The sequence below is a fragment of the Arachis hypogaea genome, chromosome 5, assembly GCF_003086295.3.
Source record: "Arachis hypogaea cultivar Tifrunner chromosome 5, arahy.Tifrunner.gnm2.J5K5, whole genome shotgun sequence".
In the NCBI taxonomy this organism is placed as follows: domain Eukaryota; kingdom Viridiplantae; phylum Streptophyta; class Magnoliopsida; order Fabales; family Fabaceae; genus Arachis; species Arachis hypogaea.
This window is the reverse complement of record NC_092040.1, coordinates 55,624,235-55,639,741: the sequence shown is the minus strand read 5'-3', so window position 1 is coordinate 55,639,741 and position 15,507 is coordinate 55,624,235. Positions and strand designations below refer to the sequence as shown.

The window sequence follows — 15,507 nt, the reverse complement described above, 5'->3', positions numbered from 1 at the left end:
TGGCTTTGCTGGTTTCCCCACCCAAAGTTTGGGTGGTTTTTCCATCCTGGGTTGTAAGTGTTGGAATGTGGATCATATGATTGCCTTTGTTGGTTTCCCACATAGTTAGCCTCTTCCCAATTATTTCCTTCAATGCTTACTTCCTCTTGATCTTGTGTGTGTATTGCAGCCACTTGCTTTGTGTCTAATTTCCTGGTGAGCTCTGCTAGTTGCTTGGAAAACACCTTGTTTTGGGCTAGGATTGTATCAACATGGTTCAGCTCCATGACTCCCTTAGTGTTGTGCCTCTCTGAAGCATAGTAGTACTCATTCTCAGCCACTGTCTCAATCACTTCAATGGCTTCTTCCACAGTCTTTTTCCTGTTCAATGAACCTCCTGATGAATGGTCTACAGCCTTCCTTGATTCATAAGAAAGTCCATCATAGAAAATATGCAATTGCACCCAGTCAGGGAACATGTTTGGTGGGCATTTCCTTGTCAACTCTTTGAACCTCTCCCATGCCTCGTAGAGCGTCTCACCATCTTGTTGTCTAAAAGTCTGAACCTCAGATCGAAGCCTATTGACCTTTTGTGGGGGGTAGAAACGTGCCAGAAACTTGCTCTCCACCTCATCCCAGGTTGTTAGGCTATCCCTTGGGAATGATTCCAGCCACTTAGCTGCCTTGTCCCTAAGTGAAAATGGGAACAAGAGCAGTTTATAGGCATCTTCCTGGACTCCATTGGACTTCACAGTGTCGCAAATTCTTAGGAATTTGGTGAGATGTTGGTTTGGATCTTCATTAGCACTTCCACCAAATGAACAATGATCCTTCACCAATGATATGAGCTGTGGTTTGAGTTCAAAATTGTTGGCCTGAATGGGTGGTTTCTGAATGCTACTACCACAATTCCCAGAGGTTGGGTTTATGTATGAACCAAGAACCCTCCTCTCAGGAATGGCATTGTTTCCATCAACCCTCTCATGGTTGTGAACTTCTCTATCCATGTTGAGATCTAGAGCTTCTTCAAAGTTGTCCTCAGATTCTCCTTCAGATTCTTCTTCTCCCAGTACCCTCTTCCTTCTTACTTCCCTTCTAAGTCTATGAAGGGTCCTCTCTGGTTCGGTATATGGAGGAGTTGATGTCTCTCCTCACCTACCTGTCATACAAGAACACACCACAAGCAACAAACAAGTTGAATACTATTGGTTAATGGAAGAGTATGGTTAGAGCAGTTGAGGAATTAATTCAAATAGTTAGTGGGTCAGTGAGTTAGTTGCTTGAAATGAAAGGCATAAGAAAGAAAAAGCAAATAACAGAGTGTGCAGAAATTAAATTCAACAAGTAACTTGAACTAAATTAACAAAACAAGAAAAATGCTCAATCTAGTTAACTTCCAATTTGAGAATTGTCAATCGAAAACCAATCCCCGGCAATGGCGCCATAAACTTGATCTAGCATAAACTTGATGCTACGATTTAGGAAATTGCACAATCGGCAAAAATTCCTTCTGGCAAGTGCACCGGTTATCGTCAAGTAAAAACTCACAATAGAGTGAGGTCGAATCCCACAAGGATTGGTTGAATGAGCAATTCGGATTAGAAGTTTGTTCTAGTTGAGCGGAATCAAGATTTAGATGAGAATTGCGGAATATTAAATTACATGAATTAAAGAGCTAGAAATTAAATTGCTAAAATTAAAAGGGATGGGGGTGATTGCATGAAATTAAATTGCAGAATGTAAAGAGAAAGTGTAGATCAGAAATGGGGAGTTCATTGGGTATTAGGAGATATTGAGATCTCCGAATCAAAACATTTTCATCTCTTCCTCAACCAATGCATTCATTGAATTTTGCTTGGCAATCTTATATGATTGGATCCCAATTCCTTGGCTCACCAATTCTCTCTAAAAACAAACAAATTCCCAATCCCTTGGTTTAAATGTTCATAAGAAGAGATGATGCTCGATCACTGATTATACCACACAGTTTCATGAACCACAATTTGGTAGGATTACATGTCACAATATCCATCCAAACCCCAATCCAATTCACTATGAGAAAGCTTCTCTAGCATGAATCCTCCATTCCTTTCCCAAGGTTCCGAAGGATTCCAATTATGGGTAGTTTCTTTCCCAAGACAACTACCCAATGGAATTAGATCGAGAAGCTTTCTAACAAAATTCAAGAGAAAAGATTGAAGAAGAAGATAAAACTATTATTGATTCATTGAATTACAATAGAGCTCCCTAACCCAATGAAAGGGGTTTAGTGATTCATAGCTCTGAATTCAATTACAATATATGAAAAGTTCTAAAGTGTCCAAAAGTGCTAACTAACTTCAATTCTATCCTTTTTATACACTTTCTAAATTGAGCTTCTGTTGTGTTTCTTGGGCTTTGAGGCCTTTCCTTGATTTCCTTTTTCTTTGGGTTTATGGTCTATAATCATGATGAGGCTGTGATCCAATTCTGTAACATTCATTGAGCAAACTTAGTGATAAACAAGTAATGATGCAAGACTCAACAATTTGAAGTTCCAGACTCATCAATTCTTCAGGCCCAATCCCATAAACCATGATATTCAATTGGGTTTCATACCATAATAGGTTTAAGTTAATATTTGTGCTCAAATGCTAACTTAAACCTCAATATAATTGGCCCAGAAACCCTTTCAAAGAGTGGCGTTTAAGTTGAAGTTTAAGTTTCAGTTTAAGGTTAAACTGAAACTTAAACGTGGAATTGGAAGAAAGCAACCCAGGAGGGTAATTGATCGAACACGTTTAAGCTTCAGCCTTAAACTGAAGCTTAAACGTGGAAATGAAGATTGCAATCCTGGAGGCAATTCTTGGTCGAACACGTTTAAGCTCCAGTTTGAGGTCAAACTGGAGCTTAAACGTGGAAATGAGAAGGCAACCCTGGAGGAGCAAAAACGCCGAACACGTTTAAGCTCCAGTTTGAGGTCAAACTGGAGCTTAAACGTGGGAATGAAGAAGGTAGCCCAGGAGTGTGAATGTCAAACACGTTTAACCTCCAGTTTGAGGTCAAACTGGAGGTTAAACGTGGAAATGGCTTCCTGGTGCACAATGTGTTCGAACACGTTTAACCTCCCGTTTGAGGTCAAACTGGAGGTTAAACGTGGAATCACTCCCTTGGTGCCATTCTCATTCTGGCGTTTAACCTTCAGTTTGAGGTTAAACGCCAGTTTCCTCTTTTCTCAGCTTTCATGATTCTGGCGTTTAACCTTCAGTTTAACCTTAAACTGAAGGTTAAACGCCACTTTCAGCATTTGGTGCATTCCTTATTCTGGCGTTTAACTTCCAGTTTAAGGTTAAACTGGAGGTTAAACGCCACTTTCAGCATTATATGGCACATGTGATCTTCAAGCTTCCTTTATTGATTTTGTTGCTTCCTTGCCTAGCCTCTTCTTCCCTGAAATCATCCACACAATTACATCAAAGTCTTGCAAAATTTCATGAGAATTCTTCCATTCATAGCATTCAAGTAATATAACTAAAAACTCATGGAATTTGCATCAAAATTACACTGTTTGGATGATTCATTACTTTGTTGTTCATTTAACCATTCTTGGTTACTTTAAGCTCAAGAAAATGCATAAAACAACTAAAACTAACAGAAAAATGCTAGTGAAACTAGCCTAAGATGCCTTGGCATCACAAAGTATGGACTATTATATATTGCTCGAAAGCCCTGGATGTCTACTTTCCAAAGCAGTTGAAAGCGTGCCAATTAGGCTTCTGTAGCTCCAGAAAAGCAACTTCGAGTACAGGGAGGTCAGAATCCAACAGCATCTGCAGCCTTTTTCAGCCTCTGAATCAGATTTTTGCTCAGGTCCCTCAATTCAGCCAGAAAATACCTGAAATCACTAAAAAACATACAAACTCATAGTAAAGTCCAGAAAAGTGAATTTTAAATAAAAATTAATAAAAATATAATAAAAACTAACTAAAACATACTAAAAGCACACTAAAAACAATGCCAAAAAGCGTATAAATTATCCGCTCATCAGTCACACAGAGCCTTTTCAAAGGTCATGGTGCCTATGGTGCAAGGTATTAAGAACTTTCCGGGATCCGGTTTCTTTTGAGGCAATGTCTGCTGAATCCATGTATTCAGTTCATTGATGAGCAATGGAGGTTCATCCTCCCAAGTCTCATTACCAAATAACATGGCATTCAGCTTCATGATTGCTCCTAAATACTGAGCAACTTGCTCTTCAATAGTGTCTTCATCCTCTTCAGAGGAAGAATATTCATCAGAGCTCATGAATGACAATAGTTAGTTCAGCGGAATCTCTATGGTCTTTGTATGAGCCTCAAATTCCTTTGGTTCCTACACAGGGAACTTCTTGTTGGTCAGTGGGCGTCCCTTGAGGTCTTCTTCACTGGGAATCACTGCCTTTTCACTCTCTCCATGTTCGGCCATTTTAGGTATAGTTATGGCCTTGCACTCTCTTTTAGGATTCACTTCTGTATTGCTTGGGAAAGTACTAGGAGGAGTTTCAATAACTCTTTTACTTAGCTGACCCACTTGTGCCTCCAAATTTTTTATGGAGGACCTTATTTCATTCATGAAACTGAGAGTGGTCTTAGCTAGATCAGATACTATATTCGCTAAGCCAGAGAGGCTCTACTCAGAATTCTCTGTCTGTTGCTGAGAAGATGATGGAAAAGGTTTGCTATTGCCAAACTTATTTCTCCCACCATTATTGTTGTTGAAGCCTTGTTGAGGCTTCTGTTGATCCTTCCATGAGAAATTTGAATGATTCCTCCATGAAGGATTATAGGTGTTTCCAAAGGATTCTCCTATGTAATTCACCTCTTCTGTTGTAGGATTCTCGGGGTCATAAGCTTCTCCTTCAGAGGAAGCTTCCTTAGCACTGCCGGATGCAGCTTGCAATCCAGTCAGATTTTGGGAAATCATATTGACTTGCTGAGTCAATATTTTGTTCTGAGCTAATATGGCTGATAAACCATTATTTTATGATTTATATTGTGTTTAATTGAGTGGTTTTATCAAGTCTTTCACCCACTTATTCATATGATTAGCATGATATTACAAGTCCTTTCCAAAATTGTTCTATGATTGAAAACTTGCTTCCTAAAGATCTTTTAATTGTATATTTTTATTCTTCTTTATACCATTCGATGCCGTGATCTGTGTGTTAAGTGTTTCAGGCTTCATAGGGCAGGAATGGCTTAGAGAATGGAGAGAAAGCTTGCAAAAATGGAAGGAACACAAGAAATTGAGGAGATGACCAGCGAAGAGTGACGCAGGCGCATGGTTCACGCGACCGCGCGAAATGGAGGAAATTGCAGTGACGTGCTCGCGTGCCTGACGTGAATGCATGGCTTGGAAGTTGTACGAGTGACACGAATGTATGGACGACGTGCACGCATGGCAAGGAAAAATGCTGGATGACGCGAACGTGTGGATGACGCGGTCGCGTGACGTGCACGATCTGCAGAATTTGCAGAAATCGCTGGCGTGGATTCTGGGCTGCGTTTTAACCCAGTTTTTGGCCTGGTGCACGAAATTGTGATCATCAATGGTGCCATCAACATGGTACGCACAATTGTAATCTCAACGCTTTATCACAACTTCGCACAACTAATCAGCAAGTGCACTGGGTCGTCCAAGTAATAAACCTTACGTGAGTAAGGGTCGATCCCACGGAGATTGTTGGTATGAAGCAAGCTATGGTCATCTTGTAAATCTCAGTCAGGTAGATTCAAATGGTTATAGATGATTTATGAATAAAACATAAAGATAAAGATAGAGATACTTATGTAATTCATTGGTAAGAATTTCAGACAAGCGTATGGAAATGCTTTGTCCCTTCCGTCTCTCTGCTTTCCTACTGTCTTCATCTAATTCTTCTTACTCCTTTCCATGGCAAGCTGTATGTAGGGTTTCACCGTTGTCAGTGGCTACCTCCCATCCTCTCAGTGAAAATGTTCTACGCACCCTGTCACAGCATGGCTAATCATCTGTCGGTTCTCAATCAGGTTGGAATAGAATCCAGTGATTCTTTTGCGTCTGTCACTAACGCCCAGCCTTCAGGAGTTTGAAGCTCGTCACAGTCATTCAATCATTGAATCCTACTCAGAATACCACAGACAAGGTTTAGACCTTCTGGATTCTCTTGAATGCCGCCATCAATTCTAGCTTATACCACGAAGATTCTGATTAAGGGATCCAAGAGATATCCACTCAATCTAAGGTAGAACGGAGGTGGTTGTCAGGCACATGTTCATAGGTGAGAATGATGATGAGTGTCACGGATCATCACATTCAGCAAGTTGAAGAACAAGTGATATCTTAGAACAAGAACAAGCTGAATTGAATAGAAGAACAATAGTAATTGCATTAATACTCGAGGTACAGCAGAGCTCCACACCTTAATCTATGGTGTGTAGAAACTCCACCGTTGAAAATACATAAGAACAAGGTCTAGGCATGGCCGTGAGGCCAGCCCCCATGATCTAAGATAGCATAAGACTAAAGATAGCTACCCAGATGAGAATACAATAGTAAAAGGTCCTATTTGTAGAGAACTAGTAGCCTAGGGTTTACAAGGATGAGTAAATGACATAAAAATCCACTTCCGGGCCCACTTGGTGTGTGCTTGGGCTGAGAATTGAAGCATTTTCGTGTAGAGACTTCTCTTGGAGTTAAACGCCAGCTTTTGTGCCAGTTTGGGCGTTTAACTCCTATTCTTGTGCCAGTTCCGGCGTTTAACGCTGGGCAGTTTTGAGCTGATTTAGAACACCGGTTTGGGCCATAAAATCTCGGGAAAAGTATGGATTATTATATATTGCTGGAAAGCCCAGAATGTCTACTTTCCAACGCAGTTGAGAGCGCGCCAATTGGGCTTTTCTAGCTCCAGAAAATCCACTTCGAGTGCAGGGAGGTCAGCATCCAACAGCATCTGCGGTCCTTTTCAGCCTCTGAATCAGATTTTTGCTCAGGTCCCTCAATTTCAGCCAGAAAATACCTGAAATCATAGAAAAACACACAAACTCATAGTAAAGTCCAAAAAAGTGAATTTTAACTAAAAACTAATAAAAATATACTAAAAACTAACTAAAACATACTAAAAACATACTAAAAAGAATGCCAAAAAGCGTATAAATTATCCGCTCATCACAACACCAAAATTAAATTGTTGCTTGTCCCCAAGCAACTGAAAATCAAATAAGATAAAAAGAAGAGAATATGCAATGAACTTCAAAAACAACTATGAAAATCAGTATTAATTAGATGAGCGGGGCTTTAGCTTTTTGCCTCTGAATAGTCTTGGCATCTCACTCTATCCTTTGAAATTCAGAATGATTGGCTTCTATAGGAACTCAGAATCCAGATAGTGTTATTGATTCTCTTAGTTAAGTATGATGATTCTTGAACACAGCTACTTTATGAGTCTTGGCCGTGGCCCAAAGCACTCTGTCTTCCAGTATTACCACCGGATACATACATGCCACAGACACATAATTGGGTGAACCTTTTCAGATTGTGACTCAGCTTTGCTAGAGTCCCCAATTAGAGGTGTCCAGGGTTCTTAAGCACACTCTTTTTGTTTTGGATCACAACTTTATTTCTTTCTCTTTTTTTTTGAAATTATTTTTTTTTTGTATTCACTGCTTTTTCTTGCTTCAAGAATCATTTTTATGATTTTTCAGATCCTCAGTAACATGTCTCCTTTTTCATTATTCTTTCAAGAGCCAACATTCATGAACAACAAATTAAAAAGACATATGCACTGTTCAAGCATGAATTCATAAACCAAAATATTGCCACCACATCAAAATAATTAATCTGTTATAAAATTTAAAATTCATGCAATTCTTCTCTTTTTCAATTAAGAACATTTTTCATTCAAGAAAGGTGATGGATTCATAGGACATTCATAACTTTAAGGCATAGACACTAAGACACTAATGATCATAAGACACAGACATAGATAACATAAGCATGGAAATTTGAAAAATACGAAATAAAGAACAAGGAAATTAAAGAACGGGTCCACCTTAGTGATGGCTGCTTGTTCTTCCTCTTGAAGATCTTATGGAGTGCTTGAGCTCCTCAATGTCTCTTCCTTGCCTTTGTTGCTCCTCTCTCATGATTCTTTGATCTTCTCTAATTTCATGGAGGAGGATGGAATGTTCTTGGTGCTCCACCCTTAGTTGTCCTATGTTGGAACTCAATTCTCCTATGGAGGTATTGATTTGCTCCCAATAGTTTTGTGGAGGAAAGTGCATCCCTTGAGGCATCTCAGGGATTTCATGATGAGAGGGGTCTCTTGTTTGCTCTATCCTTTTCTCAGTGATGGGCTTGTCCTCATCAATGAGGGTGTCTCTCTCTATGTCAACTCCAACTAAATAACAGAGGTGACAAATGAGATGAGGAAAGGCTAACCTTGCCAAGGTAGAGGACTTGTCCGCCACCTTATAAAGTTCTTGGGATATAACCTCATGAACTTCTACTTCCTCTCCAATCATGATGCTATGAATCATGATAGCCCGGTCTATAGTAACTTCGGACCAGTTGCTAGTAGGAATGATTGAGCGTTGGATAAACTCCAACCATCCTCTAGCCACGGGATTGAGGTCATGCCTTCTCAGTTGAACCGGCTTTCCTCTTGAATCTCTCTTCCATTGAGTGCCCTCTTCATAAATGTCTATGAGGACTTGGTCCAACCTTTGATCAAAGTTGACCCTTCTAGTGTAAGGTTGTTCATCTCCTTGCATCATGGGCAAGTTGAATGCCAACCTTACATTTTCCGGACTAAAATCTAAGTATTTCCCCCGAACCATTGTAAGCCAATTCTTTGGGTCCGGGTTCACACTTTGATCATGGTTCTTGGTGATCCATGCATTAGCATAGAACTCTTGAACCATTAAGATTCCGACTTGTTGAATGGGGTTGGTAAGAACTTCCCAACCTCTTCTTCGGATCTCATGTCGGATCTCCGAATATTCACTCTTTTTGAGTTTGAAAGGGACCTCAGGGATCACCTTCTTCATGGCCACAACTCATAGAAGTGGTCTTGATGCACCCTTGAGATGAATCTCTCCATCTCCCATGACTCGGAGGTGGAAGCTTTTGCCTTCCCTTTCCTCTTTCTAGAGGTTTCTCCGGCCTTGGATGCCATAAATGGTTATGGGAAAAAAAAGCAATGTTTTTACCACACCAAACTTAAAAGGTTTGCTCGTCCTCGAGCAAACGAAGAAAGAAAAGAGTAGAAGAAGAAGAAATGAAGGAGATGGAGGAGGCTTTGTGGTTTGAATTTGAATGGTGAGGTAGGTGGGGTTTTATGAAGGATGGATGTGAGTGGTAAAGAGAATAGTGGGATTTGATAGGTGAGGGGTTTTTGGGGAAGAGGTATTGACGTGATTGGTGAACGGGTGAAGAAGAGAGAGAGTGGTGGGGTAGATGGGGTTCCTGTGGGGTCCACAGATCCTGAGGTGTCAAGGAAATTTCATCCCTGCACCAAGTGGCGAGCAAAAATGTTCTTTATGGCAATTCTGGCGTTAAACGCCGGGCTGGTGGCCATTCCTGGCGTTTAACGCCAGTCTGGTGCCTCTTTCTGGCATTAAACGCCCAGAATAGTGCCAGACTGGGCGTTAAACGCCCATTTGCTGCCCTTACTGGCGTTTAAACGCCAGCAAGGTTTTCCTCCAGGGTGTGCTATTTTTCTTTCTATTTTTCATTCTATTTTTGCTTTTTCAATTGATTTTGTGACTTCCCATGATCATCAACCTACAGAAAACATAAAATAACAAAGGAAAAATAGATAAATATAACATTGGGTTGCCTCCCAACAAGCGCTTCTTTAATGTCAGTAGCTTGACAGTGGGCTCTCATGGAGCCTCACATATGCTCAGAGCAATGTTGGAACCTCTCAACACCAAACTTAGAGTTTGAATGTGGGGGTTCAACCCCAAACTTAGAAGTTGGTTGTGGCCTCCCAACACCAAACTTAGAGTTTGACTGTGGGGACTCTGTTTGGCTCTGTTTTTAGAGAAGCTCTTCATGCTTCCTCTCCATGGTTACAGAGGGATATCCTTGAGCCTTAAACATAAGGGATTCTTCATTCACTTGAATGATCAATTCTCCTCTATCAACATCAATCACAGCCTTTGCCGTGGCTAGAAAGAGTCTGCCAAGGATGATGGATTCATCCATGCACTTCCCAGTCTCTAGGACTATGAAATCAGCAGGGATGTAATGGTCTTCAACTTTTACCAGAACATCCTCTACAAGTCCATAAGCTTGTTTCCTTGAATTGTCTGCCATCTCTAGTGAGATTTTTGCAGCTTGCACCTCAAAGATCCCTAGCTTCTCCATTACAGAGAGAGGCATGAGGTTTATGCTTGACCCTAGGTCACACAGAGCCTTCTTGAAGGTCATGGTGCCTACTGTACAAGGTATTGAGAACTTCCCAGGGTCCTGTCTCTTTTGAGGTAATCTCTGCCTAGTCAAGTTATCCAGCTCTTTGGTGAGCAAAGGGGGTTCATCCTCCCAAGTCTCATTACCAAATAACTTGTCATTTAGCTTCATGATTGCTCCAAGGTACTTGGCAACTTGCTTTTCAGTGACATCTTCATCCTCTTCAGAGGAAGAATACTCATCAGAGCTCATGAATGGCAGAAGTAAATCCAATGGAATCTCTATGGTCTCAGTGTGAGCCTCAGATTCCCATGGTTCCTCATTAGGGAACTTATTGGAGGCTAGTGAACGTTCATTGAGGCCTTCCTCAGTGGCGCTCAATGCCTCTTCCTCCTCTCCAAATTCGGACATGTAGGTCATGTTAATGGCCTTGCACTCTCCTTTTGGATTCTCTTCTGTATTGCTTGGAAGAGTGCTAGGAGGGAGTTCAATAATTTTCTTACTCAGCTGACCTACTTGTGCCTCCAAGTTTCTAATGGAGGACCTTGTTTCAGTCATGAAACTTTGAGTGGTTTTGATTAGATCAGAGACCATGGTTGCTAAGTCATAGTGGCTCTACTTAGAATTCTCTGTCTGTTACTGAGAAGATGATGGAAAAGGCATGCCATTGCTAAACCTGTTTTTTCCACCATTATTGTTGTTGAAACCTTGTTGAGGTCTCTGTTGATCCTTCCATGAAAGATTTGGATGATTTCTCCATGAAGGATTACAGGTGTTTCCATAGGGTTCTCCCATGTAATTCACCTCTTCCATTGAATTACATGGGAGAACCCTATGGAAACACCTATAATCCTTCATGGAGAAATCATCCAAATCTCTCATGAAAGGATCAACAGAGACCTCAACAAGGTTTCAACAACAATAATGGTGGAAGAAACAGGTTTAGCAATGGCAAGCGTTTTCCATCATCTTCTCAGCAACAGACAGAGAATTCTAAGCAGAGCCACTCTGACTTAGCAACCATGGTCTCTGATCTAATCAAAACCACTCAAAGTTTCATGACTGAAACAAGGTCCTCCATTAGAAACTTGGAGGCACAAGTGGGACAGTTGAGCAAGAAAATTACTGAACTCCCTCCTAGTACTATTCCAAGCAATACAGAAGAGAATCCAAAAGGAGAATGCAAGGCCATTAACATGGCCCACATGGCCGAACTTGGAGAGGAGAAAGAGGCAGAGATCGCCACTGAGGAAGACCTCAATGGACGTCCACTGGCCTCCAATGAGTTCCCTAATGAGGAACAATGGGAATCTGAGGCTCATAATGAGACTATAGAGATTCCATTGGATTTACTTCTGCCATTCATGAGCTCTGATGAATATTCTTCCTCTGAAGAGGATGAAGATGTCATTGAAGAGCAAGTTGCCAAGTACCTTGGAGCAATCATGAAGCTAAATGACAAGTTATTTGGTAATGAGACTTGGGAGGATGAACCCCCTTTGCTCCCCAAAGAACTGGATGACCTGTCTAGGCAGGAATTATATCAAAAGAGACAGGACCCTGGGAAGTTCTCAATACCTTGTACAGTAGGCACCATGACCTTCAAGAGGGCTCTGTGTGACCTAGGGTCAAGCATAAACCTCATGCCTCTCTCTGTAATGGAGAAGCTAGGAATCTTTGAGGTGCAAGCTGCAAAAATCTCACTAGAGATGGCAGACAATTCAAGAAAACAAGCTTATGGACTTGTAGAGGATGTTCTGGTAAAAGTTGAAGACCATTACATCCCTTCTGATTTCATAGTCCTAGAGACTGGGAAGTGCATGGATGAATCCATCATCCTTGGCAGACCCTTCTTAGCCACAACAAAGGCTGTGATTGATGTTGACAGAGGAGAATTGATCATTCAAGTGAATGAAGAATCCCTTGTGTTTAAGGCTCAGGGATATCCCTCTGTAACCATGGAGAGGAAGCATGAAGAGCTTCTCTCAAAACAGAGCCAAACAGAGCCCCCACAGTCAAACTCTAAGTTTGGTGTTGGGAGGCCACAACCAAATTCTAAGTTTGGTGTTGAACCCCCACATTCAAACTCTAAGTTTGGTGTTGGGAGGTTCCAACATTGCTCTGAGTATCTGTGAGGCTCCATGAGAGCCCTCTGTCAAGCTACTGACATTAAAGAAGCGCTTATTGGGAGGCAACCCAATGTTATATTTTATCTATTTTCCTTTGTTATTTTATGTCTTATGTAGGTTGATGATCATGAGAAGTCACAAAATCAATTAAAAAAGCAAAAACAGAATAAAAAACAGAATGAAAAATAGCACACCCTGGAGGAAGAACCTGCTGGCGTTTAAACGCCAGTAAGGGCAGCAAATGGGCGTTTAACGCCCAGTCTGGCACCATTCTGGGCGTTTAACGCCAGAAAGGGGCACCAGACTGGCGTTAAATGCCAGGAAAGGGCATGAAGTTGGCGTTAAACGCCAGAAATGGGCACCAGCCCGGCGTTTAACGCCAGAATTGGCATAAAGAGCATTTTTGCTCGCCACTTGGTGCAAGGATGACTCTTCCTTGACACCTCAGGATCTGTGGACCCCACAGGATCCCCACATACCCCACCACTCTCTCTCTTCTTCACCCATTCACCAATCACCTCAACACCTCTTCCCCAACAACCCCTCACCTATCAAATCCCATCTTTCTCTTCACCACTCACATCCATCCTTCATAAAACCCCACCTACCTAATCATTCAAATTCAAACCACTTTCCCTCCCAAACCCACCCATACATGACCGAACCCTACCCCTCTCTCCACTCCTATATAAACCCATCTTCACTCCTTCATTTTTACACAACCTAAACACTACTTCTCCCCCTTTGGCCGAACCACAAAGCCATCTCCATCTCCTTCATTTCTTCTTCTTCTACTCTCTTCTTTCTTCTTTTGCTCGAGGACGAGCAAATCTTTTAAGTTTGGTGTCGTAAAAGCATTGCTTTTTATTTTTCCATAACCATTTATGGCATCCAAGGCCGGAGAAACCTCTAGAAAGAGGAAAGGGAAGGCAAAAGCTTCCACCTCCGAGTCATGGGAGATGGAGAGATTCATCTCAAGGGTGCATCAAGACCACTTCTATGAAGTTGTGGCCTTGAAGAAGGTGATCCCCGAGGTCCCTTTTAAACTCAAAAAGAGTGAATATCCGGAGATCCGACATGAGATTCGAAGAAGAGGTTGGGAAGTTCTTACCAACCCCATTCAACAAGTCAAAATCTTAATGGTTCAAGAGTTCTATGCGAATGCATGGATTACCAAGAACCATGATCAAAGTGTGAACCTGGCTTACAATGGTTCGGGGGAAATACTTGGATTTTAGTCCGGAAAATGTAAGGTTGGCATTCAACTTGCCCATGATGCAAGGAGATGAACACCCATACACTAGAAGGGTTAACTTTGATCAAAGGTTGGACCACGTCCTCATAGACATTTGTGAAGAGGGCGCTCAATGGAAGAGAGATTCAAGAGGAAAGCCAGTTCAACTAAGAAGGCATGACCTCAAGCCCATGGCTAGAGGATGGTTGGAGTTTATCCAACGCTCAATCATTCCGACTAGTAACCGGTCCGAAGTTACTATAGACCGGGCTATCATGATTCATAGCATCATGATTGTAGAGGAAGTAGAAGTTCATGAGGTTATAGCCCAAGAACTTTATAAGGTGGCGGACAAGTCCTCTACCTTGGCAAGGTTAGCCTTTCCTCATCTCATTTGTCACCTCTGTTATTCAGTTGGAGTTGACATAGAGGGAGACATTCCCATTGATGAGGACAAGCCCATCACTAAGAAAAGGATGGAGCAAACAAGAGACCCCTCTCATCATGAAATCCTTGAGATGCCTCAAGGGATGCACTTTCCTCCTCAAAACTATTGGGAGCAAATCAATACCTCCCTAGGAGAATTGAGTTCCAACATGGTACAACTAAGGGTGGAGCACCAAGAACATTCCATCCTCCTCCATGAGATTAGAGAAGATCAAAGAATCATGAGAGAGGAATAACAAAGGCAAGGAAGAGACATTGAGGAGCTCAAGCACTCCATAAGATCTTCAAGAGGAAGAACAAGCCGCCATCACTAAGGTGGACCCGTTCTTTAATCTCCTTGTTCTTTATTTTTCTGTTTTTCGAAAAATCATGCTTATGTCTATCCATGTTTGTGTCTTATGATCATTAGTGTCTTAGTGTCTATGCCTTAAAGTTATGAATGTCCTATGAATCCGTCACCTTTCCTAAATGAAAAATGTTCTTAATTGAAAAAGAGAAGAATTGCATGAATTTTAAATTTTATAACAGATTAATTATTTTGATGTGGTGGCAATATTTTGGTTTCTGAATGTATGCTTGAACAGTGCATAAATCTTTTGAATTTGTTGTTCATGAATGTTGGCTCTTGAAAGAATGATGAAAAAGGAGACATGTTACTGAGGATCTGAAAAATCATAAAAATGATTCTTGAAGCAAGAAAAAGCAGTGAATATAAAAAAAAAAGGGAAAGAATAAACGAAAAAAAGAGAAAAATGAAAAAAAAGAGAGAAAAGAAAAAAATAAAGTTGTGATCCAAAGCAAAAAGAGTGTGCTTAAAAACCCTGGACACCTCTAATTCGGGACTCTAGCAAAGCTGAGTCACAATCTGAAAAGGTTCACCAAATTATGTGTATGTGGCATGTATGTATCCGGTGGTAATACTGGAAGACAGAGTGCTTTAGGCCACGGCCAAGACTCATAAAGTAGCTGCGTTCAAGAATCATCATACTTAACTAGGAGAATCAATAACACTATCTGGATTCTGAGTTCCTATAGAAGCCAATCATTCTGAATTTCAAAGGATAGAGTGAGATGCCAAAACTATTCAGAGGCAAAAAGCTAAAGCCCCGCTCATCTAATTAATACTGATCTTCATAGATATTTTTGGAGTTCATTGCATATTCTCTTCTTTTTATCTTATTTGATTTTCAGTTGCTTGGGGACAAGCAACAATTTAAGTTTGGTGTTGTGATGAGCGGATAATTTATACGCTTTTTGGCATTGTTTTTAGTATGTTTTTAGTATGTTTTATTTAGTTTTTAGTATATT

At 41.0% G+C, this 15,507-nt stretch overlaps 1 non-coding gene across 1 annotated transcript; it reads left to right on the top strand.

The window, feature by feature from the left end:
* The first annotated feature begins 456 nt into the window (after nucleotides 1-456).
* On the top strand, nucleotides 457-560 carry LOC112805118 (small nucleolar RNA R71). Its single transcript, XR_003203728.1, has one exon. It is a non-coding gene; the product is annotated as a small nucleolar RNA R71 (small nucleolar RNA).
* The last annotated feature ends 14,947 nt before the right edge of the window (nucleotides 561-15,507 follow it).